This window comes from Panthera uncia, chromosome C2 (assembly GCF_023721935.1).
Source record: "Panthera uncia isolate 11264 chromosome C2, Puncia_PCG_1.0, whole genome shotgun sequence".
Taxonomy (NCBI): Eukaryota; Metazoa; Chordata; class Mammalia; order Carnivora; family Felidae; genus Panthera; species Panthera uncia.
The window spans coordinates 47070060-47076520 of NC_064810.1; positions in this window are offsets into that span (position 1 = coordinate 47070060).

The following is a 6461-nucleotide window of genomic DNA, read 5'->3' on the forward strand; positions in this document are numbered from 1 at the left end:
AAGGCTGGAGGGTTTCCTAAAGCTATCCATGTAGCTAAGAAGGAAGCACTGAAAGTTGTAGATTCTCTCAAAAGTTGTATTCAGCATTTAAGGACACAAAACAATTCTAGAACTTATATTAGATGATATATCCTGGAAAGCAAATGATATGTATTTATAATACTTGAATTATATGTGTTGAGGGAGCTTCTCAGGGTCCATCTTAAAAGGTTTAAATACCTACTAAATGTAACTTAAATATATATATAATATATTATATTAATATATATTAAATATATATAATTATTAAATATATATATTAAATATATAAATAATATATATTAAATATATATAAATATATATGTATGTGTGTGTATATATATGTATGTGTGTATATATATATATATATATATATATATATATATATATAAAATGTTTATTTATTTATTTTGAGAGAGCAAGCCGAAGAAGGGCAGAGAGAGAGAGGGAGAGAGAGAGAATTCTAAGCAGGCTCCACACTGCAGTGCTGAGCTTGATGTGGGGCTCCAACTCAAGAACCATGAGACCATGACCTGAAATGAAATTAAGAGTCATCACTTAACCGACTAAGCCACCCAGGCACCCCCTTGCTGAAGGTAACTTAAAGAAGACTGAATGAAGTACTTAGTAAAGCTGCAGAGCAAGAATCCCCATAGACTTGTATACCTAGATCTAATATTAACTTGTAAAAACATGTTTATGTTTATTTTATTATTATTTTTATTTTGAAAAACCTTTATTTTTTAATTTTTTTAACGTTTATTTATTTTTGAGACAGAGAGAGACAGAGCATGAATGGGGGAGGGTCAGAGAGAGGGAGACATAGAATCTGAAAGAGGCTCCAGGCTCTGAGCTGTCAGCACAGAGCCCAACGCGGAGCTCCAACTCACAGACCGCGAGATCATGACCTGAGCCGAAGTTGGACGCTCAACCAACTGAGCCACCCAGGCGCCCCTAAAAAAACCTTTTAATGTTTAATTTTGAGAGAGAGAGAGAGAGAGTGAGAGAGAAGCGGGGGAGGGGCAGAGAGAGAGGGAGACACAGAATCCTAAGCAGGCTCCAGGCTGCAAGCTGTGAGCTCAGAGCCAGATGTAGGGCTCAAACTCACGAACCACAAGATCATAACATAAGCTGAACTCAGATGCTTAACCCACTGAACCACCCAAGCACCCCTACATTTATTTTTTAACGCAGGGGAAGCTTTATTCTGTGATGACTCTAGGAGTATTTTAAAGAAAAATACAGTACCAACACATGTTTGTCTCTTTGGCAGCTAAGAAAGCATTTCTTTGTTGCAACTTTCTGCATTCAGCAAATAATTGAGTACTTTTCCAAAAAAAAAAAAAAAAAAACCCACAAAATTTCAAGTTCCAACTCCGAAATCTCAGAATCCCTCCCCTATGTCACCTTTGAACTGTAACCAGTAGCCTCTGGTGTCCAGGTGTAGTAGGCCAGATAATACCTTACCTCTCACCTCAAAGATACCCATGGCCTCATCCCAGAACTAGTGAACATTACCTTAGATGTCAAGAGACTTTTCAGATGTGATTAAATTAAGGGTGTTATGGTATGGGGAGATTATCCTGGATTACCTGGGTGGGCCCAGTCCTTATAGGAGATGCAGGAGATCAGAAGAATAGCAGGAATGTGGCAATGGAAGCAAGAGATTGGAGATGGGAGGGATGCAAGGAAAGCACTGTGATCCAAAGAATGCAGGCAGCCTCAAGGTGCCGAAAAAAAAGAGAAACATTCTCCCCTGAAGCCTCCTGAAGTCCTCTTGACATCTTGAGACTTCTGACCCCCAGAACTGTAAGAGAATAAATTTATGTTGTTCTAAGCACCGAGTGTGTGGTAATTTGTTACAGCAGTCATAGAAAAGGAACATACTAGGGTTTGGCCATGCTCTAGTCCCCAGAGCAATTGTGTCTCAATTTAGGTGAATGATCCAGGGCAGACAGCTAAGAAAGAATGGAGCTTACACCTGAACCAGGCCAGAGACTTCAGATCCTGGGTTCTTGCCCTCTAGTCCACAGTCCTCAGTTATGGTGCTGGCTCAAAAAAGTCATGAACACATTTGTTGCTTCTCAACTTCGTTTGTCAGCATACAGAATGCTGTATTTGTCAGGGTTCTCCAGAGAAACAGAACCGTGTGTGTGTGTGTGTGTGTGTGTGTGTTATTTTAAGGAGGCTCGGAAAATGCAATATCTAATGCAGGAGGCTGGCAGCCTGAACATTCAGGAAAGAGTTAACAGTTCAAGCCAAAAGACAACCCACTGGAGAAATCAAGAAGAGTGAATATTGCAGATGAATCCTAAAGTCTGTGTGTTCAGGAGAGGTTAGTCTTTTTTTCTCTTCAGGCTTTCAACTGTTTTGGATGAGACTACTCACATTATAGAGGGCAGTCTGCTTTACTCCATCTATCAATTTTTTTAGTTACATTTTTTTTTGTGGGGGGAGCACCTGGTTGGCTCAACTCAGTGGAGTGTGGGACAGTTGATCGTGGGGTTGTGAGTTTGAGCCCCATGTTGGGTGTCGAGACTACTTAAGAAAAAAAACGTAAAAAAAATTGTTTCTGGAAATATCACTGTTTTATGTTAAACCAGATATTAGATGAACATATTCAAAAATAAACAAACAAAAAATATTATGTGTTCTAGCTATTTAAATTTTATTGTCTTTTAGTGTCATTAAAAAAATTTTGAGTATAGTTGACACACAATGGTACATTAACATTGTGTACAACATAGTGACTCAACGTCTCTATATGATATGCAGTGTTCACCACAAGTGTACCTACCATCTGTCAACATACAACACTGTTACAATGTCATTGACTATATTCCCTTTGCTGTGCCTTTTATTTCCGTAATTTATTCATTCCATAACTGGAAGCCTGTATCTCCTACTCCCGTTCCTCCATTTCTCCCATCCACCTACCACCCTTCCCTCTGGCAAACATCAGTTTGCTCTCTGTATTCATAGGTCTGATTCTGTTCTTCATTTGTTTGTTTATTCATTTGTTTTGTTTTTTAGATTCCACATATGAATGAAATCATATAGTATTTGTCTTTCTCAGAATGACTTATTTCACTTAGTATAATACCCTCCAAGTCCATCTATGCTGGAGTTATAGAAGTTCTTTATATATTTTTGGATATTAACTCCTTTTTGGATCTATCATTTGCAAATCTCTTATCCCATTCAGTAGGTTGCCTTTATGTCTTGTTGACGGTTTCCTTTTTGTCTTGTTGATGGTTTCCTTCACTGTGCAAAAGCTTTTTATTTTGATATCATCCCAATAGCTTATTTTTGCTTTTGCTCTTTAGGAATCATATCTAGAAAAATGTTGCTATTGCCAGGGTCAAAGAAATTATTGCCTGTATTCTCTTCTAGGGGTTTTATGGTTTTAGGTCTCACTTTTAGGTCTTTAATCCGTTTTAAGGTGTGTGTGTGTGTGTGTGTGTGTGTGTGTTAGAAAGTGGTCCAGTTTCATTCTTTTCATGTAGCTCTCTGGTTTCTCAACACCATTTATTCAAGAGACTCTTTTTTATTTGCTGTATATTCCTGCCCCCTTTGTCATAGATTACCTGTTGATCTACCAATTTAAATGTTAAGTTTCATCCAAAAACACCCTTCCAGAAACATCCAAAATAACGTTTGACCAAATATCTGGCACTATGGCTCAATCAACGACATAAAATTAATCACCACAGAAGGCATCTGCATTCACTGAGTAATCAAGAGGTTTTTTTTTTAAAGCACTCTTTATTTCACTTTGCACTAGAGTTGACTCAATGGAAAAGACCTAGGCAAACCTAAGTCTGTCCATGAGAAACTAAACTGTTCGAGAAATATAAGTCACTGCACTTTTTGACAGAATGGATATGTGTACTTCCTTATTTCTGCTTCTCCACAAGTCAACAAGCCCAAAACAGCTAGTCTTTGCAACACTCTCACCCTGCTATAAAATATGGGGGACCAGGGGCACCTGGGTGGCTCAGTTGGTTAAGTGTCCAACTCTTGATTTCGGTTCAGATCATAATCTCATGGGCTTGTGAGATCAAGCTCCATGTTGGGCTCCGTGCTGACAGAATGGAGCCTGCTTGGGATTTTCTCTTTCCTTCTCTCTGCCCGTCTACCACTCATGCATGCATGCACATGTGTGGTCTCTCTCTCTCTCTCTCTCTCTCTCAACATGAATAAACGTTAAAAAAAAAACTTCTAAAGAAAAAAAATCTAGGGGCCATCCTCCTTCTCCTTATTAGGGTAAAAGCATCATCATTTACAATTAACTCCCTACTAACAACAGGAAGATTGACCTTCCTGGTTTTCTTTCTCTCCTATTCTTTCTCTTCTCTCCCCGTCATCAAGCTTTTGTCTTCTTTCTCTACTTTTCTAATTTTTCATCCTTGTGCTTTTGTGAACTGTTTGGTGAAGGCTTGGAAAAACTAGGTGCTACTCTACTCTTTCTTCAACTCCTGGAAACAGTTCTGGAGTGAGAAAAAGTGAGCAAAGATCAAAAGAGACAAGAACAACAGTGAAAATCATGAGAGCTTGTGAGTGTGTGTGTTTGTACATGTGTGAGAGTGTGAACTGTTTAGAAACCATATTGGGGTTTTGAGGTGCTTTTATTTAGGTGCATATTCTAAGTGAATATGCAGAGAACAAAATTGCATAGGATTGAAATTATGGGAAAATAAAAGTAGAGAGTTGACCCTTATTTAAAATTTACCAATTAAACCTCTACCTTGTGTGACAAATTAACAATGCTAAAGATACCAAAATGAGCCAGTTGGGGCTCTTGCTCTCAAGGGACTCATCTCACATGGATTTTTGTGTCCTTTTGAATCCATTCACACAATTGAGCATGAATCCCACACTCACATAACTTTCAAGTTTCCTGAATGTCAATCTGTTCCCCACACACCCTGAACGAAGACAGAGTATGCTCCCACAGGGCAATACCTGGCTTCCAACTCCCTATGTATGATCCCAGAGCACCTAAGTCCATGCTGGGCACAGAGCAGTGTTCAAGTTGATGAAAACCTCCTGACTTGGTCACAACATAATCTATCCCAGCCTTCACTAAGTCTTTCCTAATGAAGGCTGGTTTTTCATCTGGTTTGTTTCATGGTAGAGGCTCTATTAAACCATATGTTACTAACAGAAACCCAGCCACCAGCTGCTGGTGGTTTTCCTTTGCTGTGTATCCAATAGAATCCCTCAGCAGCCTGGTCTGTGGCTGTCAACATTTTTCGTCTATGAATGTTCATGAATGATAGAACTGCAGACCAGCTTTCATCTGGCTTTGCCAATGGGTACAAAACAAGGAATCCCACTCTTCCTTCTTGGAGCCAGAGCAATAGCTCAGGTACCCAGCTCAGAATGCCTCTCGTCAGGACTGGTTCACGAGTCCATTGTTAAATTAACCTTGGTTTGGCAAATAGGGCCCAGTCCTTTGAAGCCTTTATCACTACTGACCAGGTTTCTAAAAACTTCACTCTCCTTTTACTTGTTTACAGGGCCAGTATTTCACTGAAATTTCTTAGTTAATGCATTTTCAGATGAGCCATGGCTCCTTTTTTAACCACCATGCCCCCCTTAAATAGCTATCTGGTAATATGATTAGAAGAAAAGGAGGGGAGATTGTAATATTTGGATTGCAGTGACTCAAAAAGCAGCAAGAGGAGCTCATTTAGGAAAAAACAACTTTCCTCTGAGGGTCAGGCTTGTACAATATTCCCATTCTAATCCTGTGGCGGTCCATGAAATGATTCAGAATGTGGATGGTGAAATATTGTCTTATAATGAATCTTCCTTTTTTGATTAGTGTAGAGCCTGTATCCTGCTTCCAGAGGCAGAATCCAGTTTTCTTATTCATTTTCACCTCAGTTGGAATGGAAAAACTGAAGTCGTTGCTCTGATGGCCAGAAACATCTCATGGTGCTCACAGACCCAGTATTCGGTACAGATAGGCACAGGGGTGCCTTTTGCTCCTTTTTTGTTGATGGAAAGAGCTTCACTCCACTGAAACAGATGATTTTTAGTACAGACTAACATTGTAGAAATAACTCATACTCTTTTGGGTTTTTCTTTTTTATTGTATAAAGATTTCTCAGTTTCTTTTTTTTATTGAAATATAGTTGACATCTCAGTTTCTTTTTTATAATCAACATCCATGAGCTGGCCATAAAAATGTATTCCTCAGTCTGAGGTCAGAAACTTCCTTGAGAGGTCAGGGAGATTCCAAAAACTCTGTGAAAATTAGAACTGCAGAACTCCAAAAAGTAGGTTGGGGTGGAAGAGAGAAGCAGTGCCTTTGTTTGGGAAACGTGAGCAAAGCTTCTGGATTTCCACCTTTCTTCTGAAGCTGGAAAATGAGGAAGGAAATCTGAAAGGGAGAAAGGGAGAAATGAAACAAATGACGATGGAGCCCTTTAAGT